Raw genomic sequence first — 24,897 nt, forward strand, 5'->3', positions numbered from 1 at the left:
GAGCCAGTTCATTTTTCCTTGCTCATGCGCTCAATTTGGGGTATCCCATCCGAATGTATAATGACTTGAAGAACATCAGCCAGAACAGATTTGCACAGATAAAACCAATTTGCAACTGACAAAATTCAAAACATGAATGACAATCTTATGTGTTTCGAGTTGTAAATATGTGTAATATATCCCACTATTCAAGATGCAAATATGGCCAATTCTGCAATAAGAGTACTGTATTTTAAAAGTGACCAAATTAGAGTTCTGTTAAAAATAAAATGCTACTAACTACAGATGGAAATACCAAAATAAGATAAATTGTTTTGTACTTAGAACAAAAGAAAGAAACAGATATAGATAAACCCATCAACACAGATCTTTGCCAGAAACCGTAAGAAATGACATCTTGTCTTACAAGTCAGGTTCTTCGAAGATAACCCTCCAAATTTTTAAAGATAAGTATTTCCTAATCTGAGAGGAAAACTTTCATAAACGGGCGTACGTATCACTCTTCCCTGCAATGTTGACATAAACAAAACTTTTTTTTTCCCCACTTCAAAGCCTTGAACTTCAGCATTCTGGTACAGAATATGATGGACAAAGCTGGAGGGTAACTGGATGGAGCGTATGCCAAAGAAAGGCAAACCTGGATTCAAATAGTCATTCATTCAAGTGGAAGAACGAACGAGCCAGCAAACGTGTGACAACACTGACATGACAAGGGGAAGGAGAGGAAGAGAGCGCCTTTTGTTTGTGATGGTACTCGGGGGTGGGGGCGAACCCAAAGTGTCATTTAAATTAAAAGGGGAAAACAAAACTGACATTTCCTGCGAAGGAAAACGCTGGTTTCGAGAGGATCGTCGGTTCTCCCCAGCATTGCACCTGTTCCCAACCAGACAGGCAGATCCAAAGAGGGGGTAATTTCAGCACCGCGCTCTTTGTCTGCGAGGGTGAGGAGGAAAGTTAATATATCGCTGCCCGCTCTCAGAATAAAACAAAGCTGCTGTCAGGCTGCGCTTGAACCGTTCCCTCACCACCAACCGTCAGATCGAAGCATCATCGACACGATGTCACTGACATTTACCTCATCCCCAGCCTGAGAATCAAACGTACCTTGTCCGAGCGTTCATCAATTACAGCTGTAAAAGGATAAAGACATGTCTGCCTCTCCGCGGTGGCGATGCCCGGCTTCCCACCAACCCCTCGCCCCGCCGTTACTCCACCGGCGACGCCATGTTTTTTTCCCCCCTCCACAGCCGGCGGAGCGGCGGCCACATCCGGGCAGCGGGAAAGGCGGGGCTAGGGCCCGGGAGGGTGGGGATAGACACGCGGAGGGCGGGGCGATCCGTTCGAAGGGCGGGCTCGCCCGCTTGACGGGATTAGGATGGAGGGGGAGAGGAAGGAGGGCGACTGGAAAGTCCGTAGGTGGGAGCCGTCAGCGCGTGTGGGGGCGGGCTAACAGGCGGGAGGCGGACGGCGTCACATGCGCAAGGTGCGACAGGCACGTGGAGGGAGGGTCCATGAGCGCGAGGTGGGACAGGCACGTGGAGGGAGGGTCCATGAGCGCGAGTTGGGACAGGCACGTGGAGGAAGGGTCCATGAGCGCGAGGTGGGACAGGCACGTGGAGGAAGGGTCCATGAGCGCGAGGTGGGACAGGCACGTGGAGGAAGGGTCCATGAGCGCGAGGTGGGACAGGCACGTGGAGGGAGGGTCCATGAGCGCGAGGTGGGACAGGCACGTGGAGGAAGGGTCCATGAGCGCGAGGTGGGACAGGTACGTGGAGGGAGGGTCCATGAGCGCGAGGTGGGAGAGGAACGTGGAGGGAGGGTCCATGAGCGCGAGGTGGGACAGGCACGTGGAGGAAGGGTCCATGAGCGCGAGGTGGGACAGGCACGTGGAGGGAGGGTCCATGAGCGCGAGGTGGGAGAGGAACGTGGAGCGAGGGTCCATGAGCGCGAGGTGTGAGAGGCACGTGGAGCGAGGGTCCATGAGCGCGAGGTGGGAGAGGCACGTGGAGCGAGGGTCCATGAGCGCGAGGTGGGACAGGCACGTGGAGGGAGGGTCCATGAGCGCGTGGTGGGAGAAACACGTGGAGGGGGCCGTCTTCGCCAGGTGAAGCAGGCCCGTTGAGGGCGGGACCGTCTGCGAGCGGGGGGGGGGGGGGCACGTGGCCAAACGTCAGGCGGAGAGAGACACGCGAAAGTTTGGACCCTGAGGGAGTCTGGCGCCATCCGGGTGATAGATGGGGAGGTAGGCGGCGATAGTCGGCAGGATTACGGTGGGCGGGAAGGTGAGGCACGTGGTGCGGGGACCGAGCGCGGCGGGGCGGAGTCTGATGGGCGGGGCGAGTTGTGCGCCGCGAGTTGTGAAGGGTTGAGGCCCTTGGATTGGTACATCGGGTGCGGCGGGCGGGGCCTGTGTGCAATTGGGCGGTCCATATGGTTTGGGGGCGTGGCTGACTGTCGTGGAATGGGCGGTGTCAGAATTGAGAGAATGTTTCCCGGGAGCTGCAAGTGCGCACGTGGCTTAGTCAGAATGATGGTGCATGGTGCCTTGTAGCAACGTCTCAGAGACACAGAACCTCGGGATTTTGAAGCTCCAGTCATCCTTGCGGGCGTGAAGACGATGTGCTTCAATTCTTGTTAGGTTGCAAAGTGTTTCTTGTGCAACTAAATTCCTTACATGATCGTAATGTAAACTCATAATCAGCTCTTAATCATTCAGACACTTCCCAAATTTGGCAGTGTTGATAGTTTGAAATGCGTTTCCCATGTATTGCAATTTACGCTGATGGGGTAGACATTGTTACAAACACTAGGAACACTGAGATGGTAGGTCTTCAAGAAACTGAGCTGTTCTCCCCTCCCCACCCTTTCAGTGTTCTGCAGAGATTCTCACCCTACCCCTTTCAGCATTCCGCAGAGACACCATAGATAAATTTCCCTCTCCACCCCTTTCAGCATTCTGCAGAGTGGACCTCACCACCAGAGATATATTTCCCACCCCACCCTTTTCAACATCTACCTCACTTCCCACACCTCTGCTCTTGAACCCCCACCCCTCCAATGCAACAAGGACAGAACCCCACCACCCTAGTTCTCACCTTCCACCTCACCGACCTCCAGATACAATGCATCATCCTCCGCCATTCGCCATCTACAGTAGGATCCCACCACCAGACATATATTTCCCTTCCCAACCCTTTCAGCATTCCACAGAGACCATTCCTTCTGCTACTCCCTCATTAGATTCATGTCCTCAACCAACCCACCCTCCACTCCCAGCACCTTCCCTTGCCACCGCAAGAGGTGTAAAACCTGTGTCCACATCCTGCCCCTCACATACATCCAAGGCCCCAAAGGAACCTTCCACATCCAGCAAAGATTTTAATGCGCCTCTAAACACCTCATCTGCTGTGTCCGTTACTCTCGATGTGTCTCCTCTACATTGGGGAGATAGGACACTAACTTGTGAAACGTTTCCGTGAACATCTCCGGGACACATGCACCAAATAACCTCACCCACCCTGTGGCCAAATAATTGGTATTCCCCCTCCCAATCAGCAAGTCCTAGGCCTCCTCCACTGCCAAATCCTAGCCATCCAATACCTGGAGGAAGAACACCTCATCTTCTGCCTTGGGACCCTCCAACCACACAGAATCAAAGTTGATTACACCAGTTTCCTCATCTTCTCCCCCCCCCCCCTTGAACTCCAACCTGGCACCACCCTCTTGAACTGTCCTATCAGTCCATCTCCCTTCCCACCTATCACCATCCTCCACTCCAACCTATCACCATCACCCTCCATCCTCATCTACCTATCGCATTCCGTGCTACCTTCCCCACAGCCCCATCCGCCTCCCATTTATCTCTCAGCCCTCTTGGCCTCCTCCCCGTTCCCCTCGCCAAATTCCTGATGAAGAGCTTATGCTCAAAATGTCGACTCTCCTGCTTCTCAGATGCTGCCTGACCGGCTGTGCTTTTCCAGTGCCATATTTCTTGACTTCACCCGTCCTAGTTCAACAAGACTTCATTGTATTGGTCTGTGTTTAATGCATTTCTCAGCATTAATGCTCTCAAACCTTATGTCATTAGACAACAGTCATATTAGCACTGGTGTAGTAATCCAGAGGTCTTAGAGATAGCAACTCAGATTGTATGCATGTGTTTGTTTGTCTGACATTAATGGAAACATTAACTCTGCCTCTTAATTCTGAAGAAGTGTCATACAGGATGTGAAATATTAACTCCACTTCTCTGTCCACAGATGCTGCCAGACATTCTGTGTTTCTTAAATATTGTCTGTGTTTGTTCCTAATTTCCAGCGTCTGCACTAATGTGTCTTTACTTGAAGGTAGTCATGATTCGGAGATGACGGTGTTGGACTGGGGTGTACAAAGTTAAAAATCACACAACACCAGGTTATAGTCCAACAGGTTTAATTGGAAGCACACTAGCTTTCAATTAAACCTGTTGGACTATAACCTGGTGTTGTGTGATTTTTAACTTTATTTGAAGGGTTACTGATAATGAGAGGGATTCAGGATTCTCTCAACTTGCTGGCCTTTGCTGCAAAGCATTCAAATATACTATGCTGAGAGAAACTCTAAAAGCTATCTAACCTGAGTGCTATGCCATGTTCGTGCACCATTTCACTACTGTTTTTTTTACCTTATGGAGAGTAGGACATGTAGTGTTTTGATACTTGAAAGTGTGATTGCCCAATGAAGTCAAGGAAAACCAAGCAGATAACGGGACAACAAGAGAAAAGGTCAAAGATTCATGTCCCTCACTGTTGACTGCTACCCTCATGGTGACAAGATATTTGCCTGTTCCTCTGCACTAAAAAGCAATGGAAGCCACAGGGTCTGCCAGCCTCCATATAAATGCCAAGTGAGCACAAAGCTAAGAACCATAAAGTGCATCACATGCAAATGCATGAGATGTGTGCTTAGCAGCCTGGAAGAAGCATTCAATGAAAAGACCTCCAAAGAAAAGCATCGAAAGATTGAGTAATATGGGAATTGGACCAAGAACAGCCATGCTGATGTGGTGAAACTAGTGACCTGAGCAGACAAAAGAATGAGGATGATAGTGTCCATGGAACATGCAGGGTAATTGTTATTGATTAGTGAAGTAGCATCAGGAACGTCAATACCAGACACAAGACTCTGCTGACTGAGAGAGACAAGATACTTTAGAAGATAAAGTTCAGTGTAGGATCCAGGGGAATAGCCATGCATGGGTAAGAGACATGGTTGATGCAAGGTCAGATCCAGAGCTGTATAAAGTTTGGATACGAGCGACGGCCCTGAACAAGTATGTGTACTGTATGAAAGCCGAAAACTTGTAAACGATGTGGGAACGAAACATGACCGGCATCTCAACTGCTTTCCTGCCTGTTTCAGACCTCATGGGTTCTCCGTCACCAAGCGTTGAAGATACCTCTGAATTTGAGATAGACACTGCGGATGTTGCCACCTCAATGCTTATGTCGCCTGAAGAAGAGAATGAATTTCTTGCTAGATATTCCACGCACAAGAAGCAATGTACTATATTTTCCATGCGCCCATATCAGAGGTAGAGTTGGAGGAACCTGACCTGGTGCTAATAGGAGAGACAACAAAAGAAAAGAACTGGCCTATATCCTCAAACTCTGAGCTAGGTATAGTGGACTCTTTTGTTTCCTCGGGTCCACATGCAGGCAGCATCTACATTGGCTTGTGGGGCTGGATACTGAAGAAAATTGTAACCATTTGGCCAAAGCTTCGCTTTGTTTTGGGTTTTTGTTGTGGGCTGACCTTAGAGTCCCTCTGTTCAGGATATGAGGCTATGCAACTTGATTGAGGCTATGCAACTGCTTTCACTGAAGTGGTGTTCCACAAGGTGACGAGACTGTCCACTTCCGTTAGAATACCCTGCAACTCATATGCTTCACTTGCTTCACGTTCGAATGAAAAAGCCAATTGTAGTACCTGTTTGAAGTCCACTTGGACTTCAGGCACTTTTGCATGGTTATGTCATTAATCCCACTCTCGTCACCATTGAAATAACTTCTCAGAGGCTGGTATCCCATCACCAAGTCACCCTTTATTTACGCATGGAGAATCCTTGACAATGATCCATCCATCTCAGACCCAGCTCTCAGAGTGAATTGAACCTCTGGCTTTCTATGCTAACTGTCAGACAGGGCTCCCTGATTAGATCAGATTAACAATCCCAATTAAGGGAACTCTTAATGTATGAGGTCTACTTGGCTGACCTCATGAGAATGCTTGTCCTAGCTGTAGTCAATCAGTTTTCTGCAGTTCCTGGGTACCTTCTCTGACTCGCATGCTAGGAATTTGCACCTGCCAGTTTCTCAAGTACAAGGAGGAGATTTGGAAGTGGTGCATACATAAGCAGGGTGGATCTTTAATGAGATGCAAAGACATGGAAATAAGTTAGTTACCACTCAACAACCAGATATATTTAAAGCTTAAGGGGAAAATTGGAAATAAATTTCCACTACGTAAATATTCTGATTTTCCATTCCCACTATACTTTCCCATCTTACTCACTGTTGCCCATGCCGCACCAGGAAAAGAAAAATCCCACTTCTGCGATCACTAGAACTATGGACTTTTTCCTCACAAGCAAGCTCCTTAATTACTTTTGACATCACTTGAATGCCTTCTGAGTACTTAAATGATGCCAAATGATCAAACCCAACAATGTTTGAGCTTTGTATCATTGCCTCTCATGCATTTTCTCACGAATGATGACATTTACGATTTGATGTCAAGTGATGACTAAATGATCCATTGTGAATGTAGATGAACCCATTTGGTTGCTGCTGGACGCATAGTGATATCAATATTTTTTGGTAGTGTTGTGGCTGGAGAGCAAGCAAAGCAACACGAATGAGTACTTTTAAAAAACATATAATTTCAATTTATAATCCTCCAGTTGACCTTGAATCGGAATTGTAAAGCTACACTATTTTCACAGAAGACTGATTTGATTGACTTTGTTGAAATCGCTAAATTGGAAAGAAGTGGACCCAATTTTAATGATTGATGACACATGAAATACAATTGTTTGTAAATCTGCAGCTCACTTCACTCTCCAAAAGACTTAAAGATCTGTGCTTTGGTTTTATTTTATTATCAGTTCATTTATCAGCCTGGATGTCTGCTTTATTTTAATTAATCTTTATTTTGTCAATAGGATACAATATTTGCCTTTAGCTGACGATGGTCTCCAAGATTTATTCTGCCACTATAGAGGTTCAGTATTTACTTAAAGGCATATTGTTTGTAAGATGGACCATTTTGACATTATTCTTAATTAATATGAAGCCTGATTCCCAAGTTGTAGGCAGTTTCATTTGAAATATTTCTCTCATGTTTACATGCAGTAAGATTCGATTAGCTGGAAGCTAGGAGACTGGCAAAATCCTGACCATGCCATTGTCTTCAATATTAGGTTACAGACTTTTTTCTTTCTGATAAATGAGATATCCTGACCAAATATTTATGTATTTCTTGATATGTGATATGATTTGAAGATGATTCATACACGTAGCAAAATTGATCTTGGGGGCAGGTGGATTGAAAATTAAGATTAATGTGTGGATAAATCCTCAGACAACACCTCCCAAACCCACCACTGCTACCATCTAGAAAGTCAAGGTAACGTATACATGGGAACACCAGCTGCAAGATCCCCTCAAAGCCACTCACCACCCTGACTTGGAAATACTGCTTAGTTCTTCAATGGCATTGTGGGTCTACCTGCAAATCACAGCCTGCAGCTGTTCAAGAAGGCAGTTCACCATCACCACCACCTTCTCTAGGGCAACCAGGGACAGGCAATAAATGCTGGCCCAACCAGTGTTGCCCAGGATCCATGATTGAGTAAAAAAAATCTTTGTTGTCATACTGGCTCCATTCTAAGAATAGAAGCTAGAACATGGGCTTGAATTATCAGTCTGGATAGTCATGAGAAAGCAAGATACATTTTTTCATCATCAGTCTTCCAAATCCTTGTCAGGAACCTTTCATCATTTGGTATTCCATTGCAACTAATTCATAAAATTTGGCATTTTGTAAATAACCATAATCAGCTGCCTGTTGCCTGGATGTGAGTTGTACAAACTTACATTTACATTCAACTCTAGTGATATTTGTCTGCTCATCTATGCACCCCAACAGTCTTCATTTCTGTCTGTTGTGCTCCTGATCCCCTCAGCCTTATTCTGTAATATGTGGAGTGCACAATAACTTTACACTGTGTCAGTGAGAACTGGTGAATGGGACAGATCACTGTCACAGATTCAGGACACCAAAATAGTCTGCTGTCACCACAGTCTCCAAACTATAGCTTCAGTGAAGGCACAACAGGACTGATGCAGTTATGAAGATGAGGGAGTCAACAGCAATTGAGGGTGACCTGGTTCCATTCTGGTTCAATGAATTCTGGAATGGAGGATAATTCTAGTGCATGATTTGCTGACTCTGCTTCATATGGAGCAGGTGATGCTTGAAGGCTGGGTTAGATGTGTTGCTTAAATGTTTGTGTTTTTTTTATTCATTCACGGGATGAGGGTGTTGTTGGCTAGGCAGCATTTATTGTGCACCCCTCATTGCCCAGAGAACAGTTAAGAGTGATCCAGATTGGTTTTTCCAACAATTGGCAATGGATTCATAGTCACCATTAGACACTTAATTCCAGATTTTAATTGAATTCAAATTGTGTGGTCCATCTGATGGCTTGATTTCACCTCTCTGTGCTCTCTACAATATCTTTGGATGTGTTTAGTGACTTTCTGAGTCAAATTTCTCCATTTTAAGTCAGTCAAAAGCCACTGAGTTTGTGGTGTTGCTTGATTTCTTTACGGATGTTTTGAGAACATCTGCTTGACCTTCTGGGAGTCCTCCTGTCTTGTCTGAGCTTTAAATGGAATCGTTGGAGTCTTACTTCAACCATGTATACAGCACTTCTCATCTAATGGAGCTGGCTTTAAGTGGTGACCATCTTGATGCTGGGTAAGCTGGCTTGGGATAGGATGCTATTGAGGGACCACCTTTCTCACAAAGGCTTGTGTATTTTATGATCAGGAGTAAGCCATTTAACCTCTGTAATTCAACAAGATCACGGCTGACCTAATTGTGGTCTCAATTCCACATACCCCTCTACCCCAATAACTATTGGCTCCATTGTTAGTCTAAATCTGCCTGCCTTTACCTTAAAAATATTCAATGATTCCACCTCCACAGGTCTCTGGGGAAGAGTTTCAAAGACTCATTACTCTCTGAGAGAAAGAAAATTTGCTCATTCTCAGTCTTAAAGAGGAAAACCTTTAATTTCAAACTTTGTACCTTAGTCCTAGTCTTTTCCACATGGACAAGCACCCTTTCAGCATCCACCCAGTCAAGTCTCCTCAGGATCTTATATGTTTCAACACTTTTACCTCTCATTCTTCTAAATTCTAATGGACTTAGTCTCAGCCTGTCGAACCTTTCATAGAATGGTAGAATCCCTACAGTGTGGAAGCAGGTCATTCAGCCCATCAAGTCCACACCAATGCTCTGAAAAGCATCCCACCTAGATCTACTCCGCACCTCCTTGGATACAATGGGCAATTTAACAAGGCCAATTCACCTAACCTGCACACGCTTGGACTGTGGGAGGAAACTGGAGCGTCTGAGGGTGGGATTGAACCCGGATCACTGGTGCTATGAGGCAGCAGTGCTAACCATCAACCTGCTGCCCTAATATTACCTTCCCTAATAAGGTAATCCCCTCATCCCAGAAATTAGTCATGTACCTTTTCTGAACTGCACCAAAATGCACCTTTAACTTTTCTTAAATAATAAGACTCAAAGCTGTACTCAGTATTCCAGAACTGATCTCACTAACAGTTTATACAATGCAGCAAAGTATTCCTACTTTTAAATTCCATTCACTTTGTATTAAACAGCGGCGTTTCAATTGTTTTCATAACCACATGCTGTATCTGCAAATTAACTTTTTGTGATTTATATGCAAACACACTCAAATCGCTCTGTCTCTGAGAGTTTTGCAATCCCTTTCTAATTAATTAAAATGGTACTTTTCTGTCTATCAAAGTGGACAATTTCACAATTTCTCAAATTATTACCCACTCAATTAACCTATCTATATACCTTTTCAGGCTCCATATGTCATAAGAACAGGAATAGATCATTCGACCTCTTAAGCCTTTTCCACCATTCAGTGAAATCATTGCTGATCTGTGACCTAATTCCATTTACCTTAATACCTTTGCTGAACTAAAATTTATCTGTTTCAGGTGTAAAATTAACAACTGATCCTGTATCCACTACCATTTGTGAAAGAGAGTTCCAACCATCTATCACCCTTTGTGTGTAGAAGTGCTTCCTAACATCTCCCCTGAATGGCATGGCCCTAATTCTCAGTCTATGTCTTCTAGTTTTAGAATCCCCAACCAGTGGAAATAATTCATGTTTATAGTCATAGATAAAGTCATAGAGATGTACAGCACGGAAATAACCTTTGGTCCAACTCATCTATGCTGACCAGATATCCTAAAGTAGTCTAGTCCCATTTGCCAGCATTGGCCCATATCCTTCTAAACCCTTCCTATTCATATACCCATCTGGATGCCTTTTAAATGCTGTAATTGTACCTGCCTCCACCACTTCCTCTAGCAGCTCATTCCATACACCACCCTCTGCGTGAAAAGGTTGCCCCTTAGGTCCCTTTTAAATCTTTCCCCTCTCACCTTAAACCTATGCCGTCTAGTTTTGGATTCTCACACCCCAAGGAAAAGAGTTGGCTATTCACCCTATCCATGCCCCTAATGATTTTATAAACCTCTGTAAGATCACCCCTCAGCATCCAACACTCCAGGGAAAATAGGCCTGGCCCATTCAATTTCTCACTATAGCTCAAACCCTTCAACCCCGGCAACACACTTCGAAATCTTTTTTGAATGCTTTCATGTTTAACAAAATCATTCCTATAGCAGGGAGACCAGAGTGAAAAACAGATCTCCAAAAGTGATCTGATGACACCTTCTGTTAATTTGCTGATAATCAAGACTAATGAGGCAATAATTTGCCAAGTGGATTTATGCTTCTTGTCCTTGTGCACAGGACATACATGGCAATTTTCCACATTATCGAGTTGATATCAGTGTTGTAGACAAACTGGAACAGCTTATCTACCCTGTCTTTTCCTGTTAATATCTTGAAGACTTCAATCAGATTACCCCTTAACCTTCTGAATTCTTGAGAAAACAGGCCTAATTTGTATAATCTCTCCTCATAACGTAATCTCTGAAGACAAGGTATCATTCTTGTACTCCCTTCAAGGCCAATACTTGTTCACAACTTGCTTTTGAAGCAATTATTGTATCATTAACAAATTTAGCAAGCAGATATTTGGTCTGTTCATCAAATTTGTATACATTGTAAATATTGGAGGCCTCAACATTCAACCCGTTACATCCTGCAACCTGAAAGTGTTCCATTTATACCAATGTTTAGCTGACATTCTACCAAAGATATACAGAAAAACCTCAAAGGAAATTTAATAATGATTAAAAGTCTAACAGAGAGATATGAATAATTCTCATTTATAAAATTAAAAGTTGCATTATATTTACCTTCTATAACTTTATTACTTAAGAATATGTCATATTCTAAGTTGCAACACATAGCACAGTAACTATTTCTGAAGCAAATTTTATTGTTAATGAAATCTAATGTCATCTTCGTTTTTATAGCATAGTTTTCAATTCATAGGAAGTTCATGCAATAGCGAAGTCAAAATATTTAGTTCACGATCATATTGAATATGTGAAGCGGACTCAAAATGTCAAAATGCCAAAAGGTCTACTCCAGCTTGTATTTTCTAGGTAACAGAGATTGATTTCTAACTATTCCATGAGCTGTGGTCTGTCTGCATTACTGTTTCCCAACTTGTTAGTAGTTCAGTTTCTTTTTAAAAGTTTATTTATTAATTCATGGAATGAAGGTGTCTCGAGCAAGGCCAGCATTATGGTCCATCATTAATTTCCGTTGAGAATGTGGAGGCCAGCTGCCATTTCTAACCACTGAACCTGTGTAGTTTAGGTGCTCCCACAGTGCTCTTAGTACAATACTTCACAAGTAACATTGAATGAAAAACAGAGAGAAGGTTGTGTAAACAATAACAACATACATTTATATAAGGCTTTTAATGTAGAAAAATAACCCAAAACGCATATACTTCTGTGCATACTCAAAATTTTATTGGAATATTCCTGAAAAGAGAGAGCTTATCAAAACTTTTTAATTTGCCAAACAAGAATGCCAAATTTCAAATAATCACAAAAATTTATACTACATGAGAAAAAGGTACTTTCGATTGGCAAGGTAACTGTAGTTGGCTGAATATTGCATACTGGATGGTGCTTATGACACTCCTTATTGCTAATGCTTTTAGTGCTCACTTCACTCGACAAAAGAGCCGAAAGCTTGTGATTTCAAATAAACTGTTGGGCTATAACCTGGTGTCGTATGACTTCTGACTTCGTCCACCCCAGTCTAACACCGGCACCTCCACATTAATGCTTTTAGAGCTTTTAGGACCCAATGACAACATAAACTCGCCTTGGAGGAGGGCATTAATGCCTGCCAAAAGTATAAGATCCATAAGTAATTCAGAGATTGTTAGATTCTAATTATTGGTAGTTTTAAATTGGGCAAAAATAGATTATTTCCATCACTTTCATTGGGTAAGAAACACAATTTACGAATGCCCAGTGTCTGAATGTTTGTACCTATGAACGCTATCCCATACATGGTTATAATTTTAAAGACCTGACAGACAAACATTTCCCATACTTTTGAATAGTCCATTGTCCTGCATTGTGTTCTGACTTGTATATAATTCAACTCGTACACAGACTCTAGAACAGAACCTATTTGCAACCTGGGAATTGCCTGTATTCCTTGAAAGGACTTTAATAGTTGGGAGATACTTTCTCTTTCACAATTGACGCCAAGAGTTTAACTGAAATGTACAGAGAAAAACTGTTCAGTACTATTACATTTCTACAACTTTCCATAAATAAATCTTATTTATCCATTTCTTTTGAAAGAAAATGTACCAAGGACTAGTGCAAAAATATCACTGCTTACTTTCAAAATGCATGAAGTTTTGGGATTGCAATTTCTTTTAGGTACAAAACAGTTGTGGACTGAAAAATGCAAAAATAGCTGCATTTTCTGAATATGAAAGGTTTTGGATTTTGTAAAGTTCATGTGACACAAAACAAACTTGACAAATAAAACAAGCATCGCAGTAGCAAAAACAGGTTGGTGGAAAAGCTCAGCAGATCTGACAGCATCTGTAAAGAGAAATCAAAGTTACTGTTTTGGGTGACCCTTTCTCAGCATCGTAGTAGGTTTACTATAAATAATGATAATAAATTGGAAATTCTGAACTTAGAAGAGATAAGGTAAGCACAGATGTTAAGGTGTGCAAAGCAAAGATGGAATCTTGATGTGTAAATGTGCTTACTCAGAGAAGACTATCCATCTTCCATTTACTCTTGCAAGCTTTCCACAGTTTTGAAATTTGGAATCATTTCAACAAGCTATTATTATTATCAAAGCCACTTTCTTATGGTGACTGAACAAGTCAAATGCTATTTTTAATAAAAATTGATTTGGAATTTAACCCAAATTAAGCATCATATTATGCACACTCTAGATATTCATAAGTAGGGATACCAATTTGCAGTGACTATTATGGGGATTAAACAGTTTTTAGTGGTGTCTTGGGAACCATATTCAATAATTCCATTTTTAATTGTGAAAAACAGAAACCAGCCGATTGAATTATTGTCAATCTGTTCACAAGCTGGAATGCAATTTACTTAATCCATTTAATTTGTTCCAAGGTGAAAGAATTGTGGATTAGCTCACATGAAATATGATGCCTGGTAATGTCAAATTTCACATTTCACATCCTTTCTTTTCTCACATCACCTCATGGCGGCTTTGATCCTCCCAGATCTCTGATATGCTCCAATTCTGGCTTTAAATGCATCCCTGATTGTAACTACCCCACTATTAGCATTGATGCCCTAACAACATGGTCCCAACCTGACAGAGGCAGAATAGAATTCTGCGAGCGACCTGATGTTGGACTCAAAGATCATGAGAGGAAAGAGCTCCTGAGGCAGTGTCTCGCAGATCATTGGTGATGACCAATGTGCCAGTGCCACAGAGTGCCCACAACATCTGGTCCACCCTAGTTAGCACTCATGTGGAAATGCTTGGTTTCTCATCCAGGAAACATCAAGACTAATTTTGATGAGAACGATCATGAGATCCAGAATCTCTTAGATCACAAACGCGAACTGACAGCTTGACCAAAATTCAAATGAAAGGAAACGAACCGACAGACTACTGAAGGTTGAGGGGTGGTGAAGAGACTATGACCTGAAGAATAGACAATAGGTGAAAAAAAGTGCAGCAGACTCAGCAACACACTGGCAACCAAGACTTGCACAACTTTTTCAGTGTCATCAAGGCCATCTATGGTCTGAGTACACGGGTCTACTCCAATGACAGCCAATAATGAAGAATCACTTGTCAAGACCGAGAGGCAGATTCAAAAAGTGTGCTGCTGGAAAAGCACAGCTGGTCAGGCAGCATCGAAGAAGCAGGAGAGTTGACGTTTTGAGCATAAGCCCCTCATCAGGAATGTATGGGATTGGGGGGCAAAGGGGCTGAGAGATAAATAGAAGGGGGTGGGGCTGGGAGAAGATAGGTAGGGATGTGATCGGTAGATGAAGGTGGGGGGTGATGGTGATAGGTAAGAGAGGAGGGTGGAGTGGATAGATGAGGAGGAAGATGGACAGGTAGGACAGTTCAAAAGGCCGAGTTAAAGGGTTGGATCTGGGATAAGGTGGGGGGGGGGAGGGGAGATGAGGAAATTGGTGAAATCGACATTCATTCCATGTGGTTGGAGGGTCCCAAGGTGGAAAATGAGGTGTTCTTCCTTCAGGTGTCGGGTGGCTAGGATTTGGCAGTGGAGGAGGCCCACTTGCTTGTCCTCGGTGGAGTGGGAATGGAAGTTGAAGCATTTGGCCACAGGGCGATGGCGTTATTTGGCACATGCGTCCCGGAGATGTTCTCTGAAATGTTCCACAGGTTGGTGTCCTGTCTCCCCAATGTAGAGGAGACCACATCGAGAGCAACGGACACAGTAGATGAGGTGTTTGGAGATGCAGGAAAATCTCTGCTGGATGTGGAAAGATCCCAGATCAACAAATTCAACACATGTTGCGACATCAAATTTTTCTTCCACCACCTCCACCAACTCCATGCTTACTTTTTCCATCAGGACTCCCAACCGCCCTGCGAGGACCCCTTTGCCCAGCTCCAACATACTCCATCCACTTGGACACCCTGTGCTGTTCTGTTACCCACCCCCCCCCCCCCACCCCAAACACTTCATCTCAATTGCTGCTGCGAAATTGACCATCTCAACCTGTCCATCCCTCTCACTCTCGCAACGCACAGCCCTCCACTCCCTCTGCTACAATCCCAACCTCACCATTAAACCAGCAGAAAAGGGAGGGAGGGGAGTGCAGTGCTAGTTTGCTGCACTGACCTCTAACCACTGAAGCCAGGCACCAACTCATGGACACCTCCTACTACTACCCCCTTGACCATTACCTCATTTCTCAACACCAAACTATCATCTCCCAGACCATCCACAACCTCGTCACCTCAGGGGATCTCCCATTCACAGCCTCCAACCTCATAGTCCAGGAACCCTGCACCACCTAGTTCTACCTCCTACCCAAAATTCACAAACCTGACTGTCTCGATCGACCCATCATCTCCGCCTTCTCCTGCGTCACTGAACTTATCTCCGCATACCTTGACACTGTTCTCTCCCCATTGGTCCAGGATCTCCCCAAATACATTCAGGACACCACCCATACCCTCCACCTCCTCCATGATTTTCAGTTACCCAATGCCTCATCTTCACCATGGACATCCAGTCCCTCTACATGTCCATCCACTATGATGAAGGCCTCCAAGCCCTCCATTTCTTCCTCTCCTCCAACCCAACCAGTACCCTACCAGGGGCACATTCGATCGGCTGAACTGGTCCTCACCCTCAACAATTTCTCCATCGAATCCTAACTCTTCCAAGGGTAGCAATGGACACCTGTGTGGGCCTCAGCAATGCCTGCCTCTTTGTCAGGTACATGGAACAGTCCATCTCCCACAGCTACAGGAACATCATTCCCTATCATTTCCTCTACTATATTGATGACTGTATCAGGGCCACTTCGTGCTCCCACCAAGAGGTTGAACAATTCATCACCTTCATGAACACCTTCCATCCTGACCATAAGTTCATTTGGACTATTTCAGACACATCCCTCCCCTTCCTGGAACTCTCCATCTCCATTTCCAGTGATCGATTCAATACAGATATCTACTTCAAACCCACCAACTCCCACAGCTAACTGGACTACACCTCCCCCCACTCTCCCCTCCTGTAAAAATGCTTTCCCTTAATCCCAATTCCTCTGCCTCTGCTGCATCTGATCCCAGGAGGACCAATTCCACTCCAGAACATTGCAGATGGTCTCATTTTTCAAGGACTGCAATTTCCCCTCCAATGTAGTCAACAATACCCTCCAGCCCTTCTCCTCCACTTCGCACACCTCAGTCCTTGAACCCGATCACTTCAACTGCAACAAGGACAGAACCCCCCTGGTCCTCACCTTCCACCCCGCCAACCTCTGGATACAAAACATCATCCTATGCCATTTCTGCCACCTACAGTTAGGCTCTCCCCCACCCCACCACAGATATATTACCCTACCCACCCCTTTATACACTCTGCAGAGACCGTTCCTCCACAATTCCCTCATTAGGTCCATGCCCCCCACCCCCACTCCCGGCACCTTCCCTTGCCACCACAAGACATGTAAACCAACGCTCACACCTCCCCCCTCACCTCCATCCAAGACCCTGAAGGATCCAGCAGAGATTTTCATGCACCTCCAAACACCTCACCTACCGTGCCTGTTGCTCTCGATGTGGTCTCTACATTGGGGAAACAGGATGCCAACATTCGGAACATTTCAGAGAACATCTCTGGTACACATGCTTCACACAATCCCAGCATCCTGTGGCTGAACACTTCAACTCTACCTCCCACTCCGCCAAGGGCATGCAAGTCCTGGGCCTCCTCCACTTATTGGCTGCACAGCAGGTTTGCAATGTAGTGTAATGGCAATGGTGTGGCTTCAATTCCTGTACCAGCTGAGGTCACTATGAAGATTCTGTCTTTTTAACCTCGCCCCTCACCTGAGGCTGTCAGGTTAAATTCATTACCAGTTGTTTCTCTCCAATGAGACAGCACCCCAATGCCTCTTTGTGATCATGGCGATTTTACTATGTGGGTCAATCAGCTAAGATGTGAAAAGTGAGCAGGATGTAGTGGAAGCTAAGATATGGGTAGCAGAGTCTTAGAGGATTAAGGAGTTTAGAGCTTGCAATTTACACGAGCATCAGTTTGACTCTAGCTATATCTCAAAGCAGTATAAAGCCCTTCATAATGATGTTTTCTCCAAAAATATACTTCATTAACAGAATTTGTAAAAGTACATTCCAAAACATTTCAGATTGGACATTACAGGAAGTGCGATTCCATTTTTCTCATGGACTCTGAGGCACTTAAATACAATTGGAATTCATGCTATATCGACCAAATATGTTCAATGATAAATATATGCATGGAGGGATTTTGTATGCTTTCCAGCCTTACAGTGCACTGTGTCTGAAAGATTTTGAACAGCAGCCTTTCCCCAGTGCACATTTGTGGTTGCTGCACCATATTTTGCTGTGATTCTCAGCATCTAGTGCTTGACTTTAGAATGTGCCAATCTGCAACACTCTTGTAAAGTAGTATCCCTCTTTACAATACTTTGCAATTACATCATATGGAGCATATCTTCAGTGCAACGCAAGTACTCTGTTGGACATTAGAGGCACCCTGCAATCTTAAAAAATGAAGTTTTAATATTATCAGAATGGGGATGCTGACACCCATCCCCTGTAACATTAATAAAACAGCCCTGTGCCACCATAGTGTGAAATGCTACATGTGTGTTTATGCATATGCAGAGATTCTTCAGATTGGCCGACAGAGAGGGACATTCTTAATTTGGGCATGGCCATGAAGTTGATGGTTGCCAACTGAGTTCCTTGTTACAGAGAGTGGTGGAGACAGAGACCTTGTGTATGTTTATTGTTAAGAAAGATAGATTCTTGATCAATTGGGGAATCAAGGTTTACAGGGAAAGTGCAGGAAAATGAGGAATGTTGGATCAGCCAGTTGAATGGCAGAGCAAATTCAAGGGCTGGATGGCCTGCTCCTGTGTCTGTTTCATGTGGTCTTCTGGCTTTATTCATTGTGCCACTTGTCCTGTTGTTGACGAGAGAGGATGATTGCAAGTGCCAGGTATTCTGTCCATTTCCAAACTTGAAGTTGTCTCTGATAATTCCCAGCCAGCAGTCACTTGCAATAAACTTTATATTGCCAGTGTCATCACATGGTCTAATTACAGATTTCAAGTTATCAAAAGACACCATCTACACTTCTCACTGCCTCGGAAAGGCAACTAACATCATCAAAAACCCCTCCCACAATCGTTGTAATCCCTTCCAACCCCTTCCATCAGGCAGAAGATACAAAAGCTTAAAATCACATACCAACAGGTTCAGGAACAGCTTTTTTTTCTAGACTTCTGAACGGACCTCTCAAATTTCAAATCTAATGTTAATCTTGCTTTTTGTCCACCTGCTTTGCAGCCGTAACTTTGTATTCCTCACTCTGTTCAATCACCGTATGATTTTTATATGCTATGATCTGACTATTCTGCACGCGAAACAAAACTTTTCACTGTACCTAGGTACATGTGACAGTAATAAATCAAATCAAATCAAATTATCCACAACATTACATATTTTGCTAACAGTGGCATCCAGTAGATGGTGCTATCTGCATATAACCATGGCAGTTGATTATACTTATGTATCCTTTTCATTAAATACAGAGTAATTTCAAAGTTAAGCCTCAGACCCACAATTCCTTTTTTTTTAGATTTAGTTGTTGTTGTTCCAAACGATAGGGTTTGAGTTTGACTTGCAAATTATCTACACCAGAGTTCCACCAGTTCTCAAGTGAATGTATATTAAATTACAGGGGAACTGGGTACTGGCAGAAAATATGTCTTGTCACCATAGATTTGACTATTGGCAGGACAGAGAGGTTAACACCTGCAGTCCCAGAAATACAGCCATTTGCAGCTGAATTGTAACTGATCTCAGTCTGCATAAAGTAGAAACTTTTTTCTTTCCTTCTGGTGATGGTTCAGTAGTATAATGAAGATGGGTGATCCCAATATTAATGTCTAATATCGAGTGGACATGTATATTATGTAGGGACACCTCAATTTATGAACATTTGACTTCTGAACACTATTACACATGTACGTGATCCCATACAGAGGTATAACTTTAAAGATACACCATTGCCTGTACTTACAAACAGCTCCTTTACATTGTCCTGCATTATCTTCGAAATTGCTTGTTAATTGACTTGTAAACAGATTCCAGAATGGAACCCGTTTTCAACCTGGGGACTGCGTGTTTCTATATCTGTGTCCCTTGCCGCCACAAGACATATAAAGCCTGTGCTCATACCTCGCCCCTTCACCTCTGTCCAAGGCCCCAAAGGATCCTTCCACATCCGGCAGAGATTTTCCTGCAAATCCTGCTAATCTACTGTGTCTGTTACTCTCATTGTGGTCTTGTCTGCATTGTGGAGACAGGATGCAAACGTGTGAATGTTTCAGGAAATATCTCTGGAACACATGCACCAAACAAGCCCTGTGAGCAACCACTTCAAACTCCGCCCACACTCCCCCCCACCCCCCAATCTTCCGCCTTGGGACCATCTAACCACATAGCATCAGCATTGACTTCACCAGTTTCCTTATCTCCCCTCCCCTCACCTCATCCCAGATCCAACCCTGCAACTCGTTACCACCCTCTTGAACTGTCCTACCTGTCCAACTTCCTTCCCACCTATCTGCTGCACCCTCCTCCCTGACCTACCACCATCACCCCCCCAACCTGCATCACCTTACCGGTTACCTTCCTCTCAGCTCCACCTTCACTCTCCTATTTATTCATCAGCCCCCTTCCACCCCCATCCCCCAATACTCCTGATGAAGGACTTGTGCCCGAGCCATTGATTCTCGTACTCCTCAGATGCTGCCTACTTGCTGTGCTTTTCCAGTGCCACACTTTTTGGAACTGGATCAATGCCAAGGAATGTCCACATGTAAATAAAGGGTGATTTGGAGGACGAGATACCAGCCTCTGTGGAGTTATTTCAATCTGTTTCATGAGACAATCTCTCCAAACCTGGGAACTTTCTCATGAACCATTTCTGAACTGGTTTTGATGAAATTACTTTCTGACTTTGAAAAGAACAAATCAATTTTCAAAGGACTGATAAACTAAACTTCATTTCTTCTCCACTTTATAGCCTAAGTTCTCAAATAATAAGAATACTATTATAATGTGATGTAGTATAGTAAAGGCCATGTTCATCTTCAGGACAAGGAATATGTTTGACTTCTTACAAATTTCTCATCCAGTGTATGTAAAGGCATGTGAATTAATCACCTCATAATCAATTACTTCTTATGGGAGCCATTTAATTCTTAAAAGGTTCTTGTTAGTGCTAGAAATGTTAAATACCTGTACTATGCAGATATTTCTTTCTTCCAAAGTTGTGAATCAGCAATGCTGAAAAAGGTGGCATAGAATATTAATTAATCATTACTGCCTTATTTAATAAACACAAACCTGTTTTGAAACATGCTATGGCATTTGATTGATACTGTAATGTATTGCAAATTGCATTTTGCATTCACTTGAAGCTACTGTACTCACATAGTGTCATACAGCATGGAAACAGACCCTTCGGCCAACTTGTCCATGCCGGCCAAGTTTCCAGTCTCATTTGCCTGCATTTGGCCCATATCCCTCTGAACCTTTCTTATCCATGTGCCTATCCAAATATGCGAGAAATAATGAATACTTCAAATTTTAACATCACATGTTGCAGTCCTGGTTCATAGTGAATATTGCTGGATCATATTGTTTCCTCTCAGGAACTTCACAAATACAGACCAAGACTTCTTTATGACCAGATTTTCTCCCATACTCACAAGTGGCCATATAATATCTTCGATATTTAGGCTGTGTTTTCCATGAATGAAAGCAATGGATTATGTCCTAGGTTATAGGGCATAGGTTTAACGTGAGAGTGGAAAGATTTAAAAGGGACCTGAGGGGCAACCTTTTCATGCAGAGACTGATGCATGTATGGAATGAGCTGCCAAAGGAAGCAGTGGAGACGGTACAATTACAACATTAAAAAGGCATCTGGATGGGCAAATGTATAGAAAGGGTTTAGAGGAATATGGGCTAAATGCTGGCAAATGGAACTAGATTAATTTAGGATGTCTGGTTGACATGGACAAATTGGACTGAGTGGTCTGTTTCCATGCTGTACAAGTCTATGACTCTATGACCAAGACTATCCTGCCTCCCTCTAAGGCCTTTCTAAAGGTGTAATGCCTCTAATTGCTCATAGTACTCCAGGTGTGATTTAACTAGGGCTTTGTTTAGCTGAAGCATGATTTCTGCCCCATGTATTTTCGTTCTCTAGATATAAAGGAGAGCATTTCATTGATCCTTTTGGTCATTTTCTGTACTCGTTCATGACATTTAATGATTTTTAACACCTCCCCCCACACAGTCTCATTGGTCCATAATTGTTTCAAGCTCTTTAGGAGCTTTAATTTTTTTTTTGTTTTTATTTATTTTTAGCTTTAAAGTGGGTGATCTCACATTTCTGTAAACTGAAATCCATTTGGCACAATTTTTCCCATTCTGCTAATCCATCAACTATCATCATCCAAATAGCTTAAGTATCACCTACCTTTGTGTTGTCAGCAAGTATGAATATTTAGTTTTCTTTCCCATCATCTAAGTCATTAATGAATTCAACACATAATTGAGGCCACATTGGAAGTGTGCACAGAAGACATAGATGAGATTTTGTTTCCAAAGACCACCTGGAGTTCACTCATCAGAACCCCTACAATCTGGAAACAGACCACTCAGTCCAATTTGGCCCAACAAATCCCTATTGACCCTTTGAAGAGCATTCCACCCAGATCTAATGCAAACATCCCTGAATGCTATGGGTAATTTGGCATGGCCAATCCACCTAGTTTGCACATCCTTGGACTGTGCAAAGAAACCAGAGCACTTGATGGAAACACAAGCAAACGTGGGGAGAACACACAAATTCCATACAGAGAGTCATCCGAGGCTGGGATCGAACCCAGGTTCCTAGCACTATGAGGCAGCAGTGCTAACCACAGAGCCACCATGCCAGCTGCAGTGGTATGATGGAGCCAAACGTCACAACCTTGCAATCTTTTTAAACATTTACAACCTTTTACCAACCAGAGGATGGCTCCTTCTCAAAACTGGCAACTGTGAAGGCACAATACCACTTCATAATTGACTATTTGAATTTGAATTAAATTCATTGTCATATGTACTGAGGCACAGTGAAAAGCTTTGTCTTGCGAGCAGTATAGGCAGGTCACAAAGTTTAGTAGCATAAGTAAGTAAATAATAGATAAACAGCAGCAAAAACAAAAACACAGGTACAGGTGAATGTTTGTGAGTCCATTCAGTATTCTAACAACAGCAGGGTAGAAACTGTTTTGAAACTGGCTTGTGCGTGTGTGTTCAGGCCTCTGTACCTTCTCCGCGATGGTAGAGGTTGTAGAAAAACCCTGCCAGGGTGGGATGGATCTTTGAGAATGCTGATGGCCTTTCCTTGACAGCAGGCCTGGTAGATGGTTTCTATAGATGGGAGGTTGGCCTTTGTGATTGTCCGGGCCGAGTTCACCACTCTCTGTAACCACCTCTGATCTTGAGTGGTACAGTTGCCATACCAGATAGTAATACATCCACACAGAAGGCTCTCGATGGCACACCTATAAAGGTTGGCAAGGGTATTCGCCATCATGCCAAATTTCCTCAGCTGCCTGAGGAAGAAGAGACATTGTTGGATCTTTGTAACCAGTGCGTCCACATGAAGAGTCCAAGAAAGCTTTTTGTGGATGACCACTCTCGGGAGCTTGACATTCTCCACTTATTCCACCTGTGTGCTGTTAATGTGCAGGGGACATGAGTAACATCCCGCCGAAAGTCAGTAATGAGTTCCTTGGTTTTGTTGGCATTAAGAGCTAGGTTGTTCTCAGTGCACCATTTTTACAGATCATCAACCTCCCATCTGTAGTCAGTTTCGTCTCCATCTGAGATTCGACCAACTATGGTGGTGTCATCAGCGAACTTGTAAATGGCATTAGTCTGGTATTCGGCAATGCAGTCATGGGTATACAGTGAGTACAGTAGGGAGCTGAGTATGCACCCCTGGGTGGCTCCAATGTTGAATGTTAGTGAGGATGAAATATTGTCCCCAATCTTCACTGATTGTGGCCTGTGTGTCAGGAAACTGAGGATCCAGTTGCAGAGAGTGGGGCGAAGTCTGAAATTACTAAGTTTAGTAATCAGTCTCGAGGGGATAATAGTGTTGAAGGCTGGACTGTAGTCAATGAGTAGGATTCTTACATAGCTGTTCTTGGTGTCAAGATGTTCTGGGAAGGAGTGTAGGGCAAGTCATGTGGCATCTGATGTGAATCTGTTGGTCTGATAGGCAAATTGGAGTGGGTCAAGAGTAGTGGGGAGGCTGGAGTTGAATAATGCCACGACCAGCCTTTCAAAGCACTTCATGACCACTGAAGTTTTGGCCACTGGGTGGTAGTAATTGAGACATGCTGCATGAGCCTTCTTAGACACACGGATGATGTTGGCCTGTTGAAACAGGCAGGGACAGCGGCCTGCTGCAGGGAGAGGTTGAAGATGTCTGAGAAGACCTCTGCCAATTGTTCTGCGCATTCTCTGAGTGCACGGCCTGGTACTCTGTCTGGTCTCATCACTTTTCTTGGATTCGCACAAAGGAAAACTGATCTGATATCTGGTGCAGTGACTGTTGGGATAGGTTCGTAAGGACTTGTTGAAATCGATGTTACCTCTCTGCCAAAATTCTGCTCAAAGTGAGCATAGAAGGCGTTGAGACGATTTGGGAGGGATGTGTCATCATCTGCTATCTTGCACTGTCTAAGACTATTGCCTGAAAGTCAGAATATCCACCATAAATTATTCCAAAGCTGTCACAAATGTCTTTGATTCTGAAATACCTTTTAGGTCGCATCGTTTTCCTATGCTTGCATCTCATGACTTTCCATGGGGCAGCCAGTATTTTTATTTCAAAGAGAGGATTAGAAGCATTTGCAGATCACTTAAGGATTGAAATGAAGAAATTAGAAGTGAAGGTGTGCGATGATTTTGATACCTACAGATTTTGTATGTTTTATTTTTGAGAAAGTGAAGCTGAATTGCATACTGTAAATGCAATTGCTTCCTGTAAGTCAACGTCATCAAGCCTGGCAACTATTCAACTTCAACAAGCATTGTATCTATACAAACAGCTGATGAGGTCAATCTGGGACAGATTGAGTGATGCAGCAAAAGGCTGCCTACAGCAAAGAGTTTGTGAAAGCATTGATGCACAGCAGGAATACTTCAGCATTGCATATGAAAATGCTAGTGAAGTTACTAATATAATTGAGGATTCCCTATGGTCATAAAAACCTCAGAAACATTACATTA

General features: G+C 43.5%; 1 protein-coding gene across 8 annotated transcripts in view; it reads right to left on the reverse strand.

The window, feature by feature from the left end:
- LOC140483308 (serine/threonine-protein kinase PAK 5-like) overlaps positions 1 to 1,272 on the reverse strand; it is a 203,182-nt gene extending 201,910 nt beyond the window's left edge. For all 8 annotated transcript variants that reach the window (XM_072581495.1, XM_072581488.1, XM_072581483.1 and 5 more), the window contains exon 1: positions 1,105 to 1,272. The gene's annotated coding sequence lies outside the window, so the exon portion shown is untranslated. The remainder of the gene's footprint in view (positions 1 to 1,104) is intronic.
- Between the last annotated feature and the right edge of the window lie 23,625 nt (positions 1,273 to 24,897).

This window comes from Chiloscyllium punctatum, chromosome 11, assembly GCF_047496795.1.
Source record: "Chiloscyllium punctatum isolate Juve2018m chromosome 11, sChiPun1.3, whole genome shotgun sequence".
In the NCBI taxonomy this organism is placed as follows: Eukaryota; Metazoa; Chordata; class Chondrichthyes; order Orectolobiformes; family Hemiscylliidae; genus Chiloscyllium; species Chiloscyllium punctatum.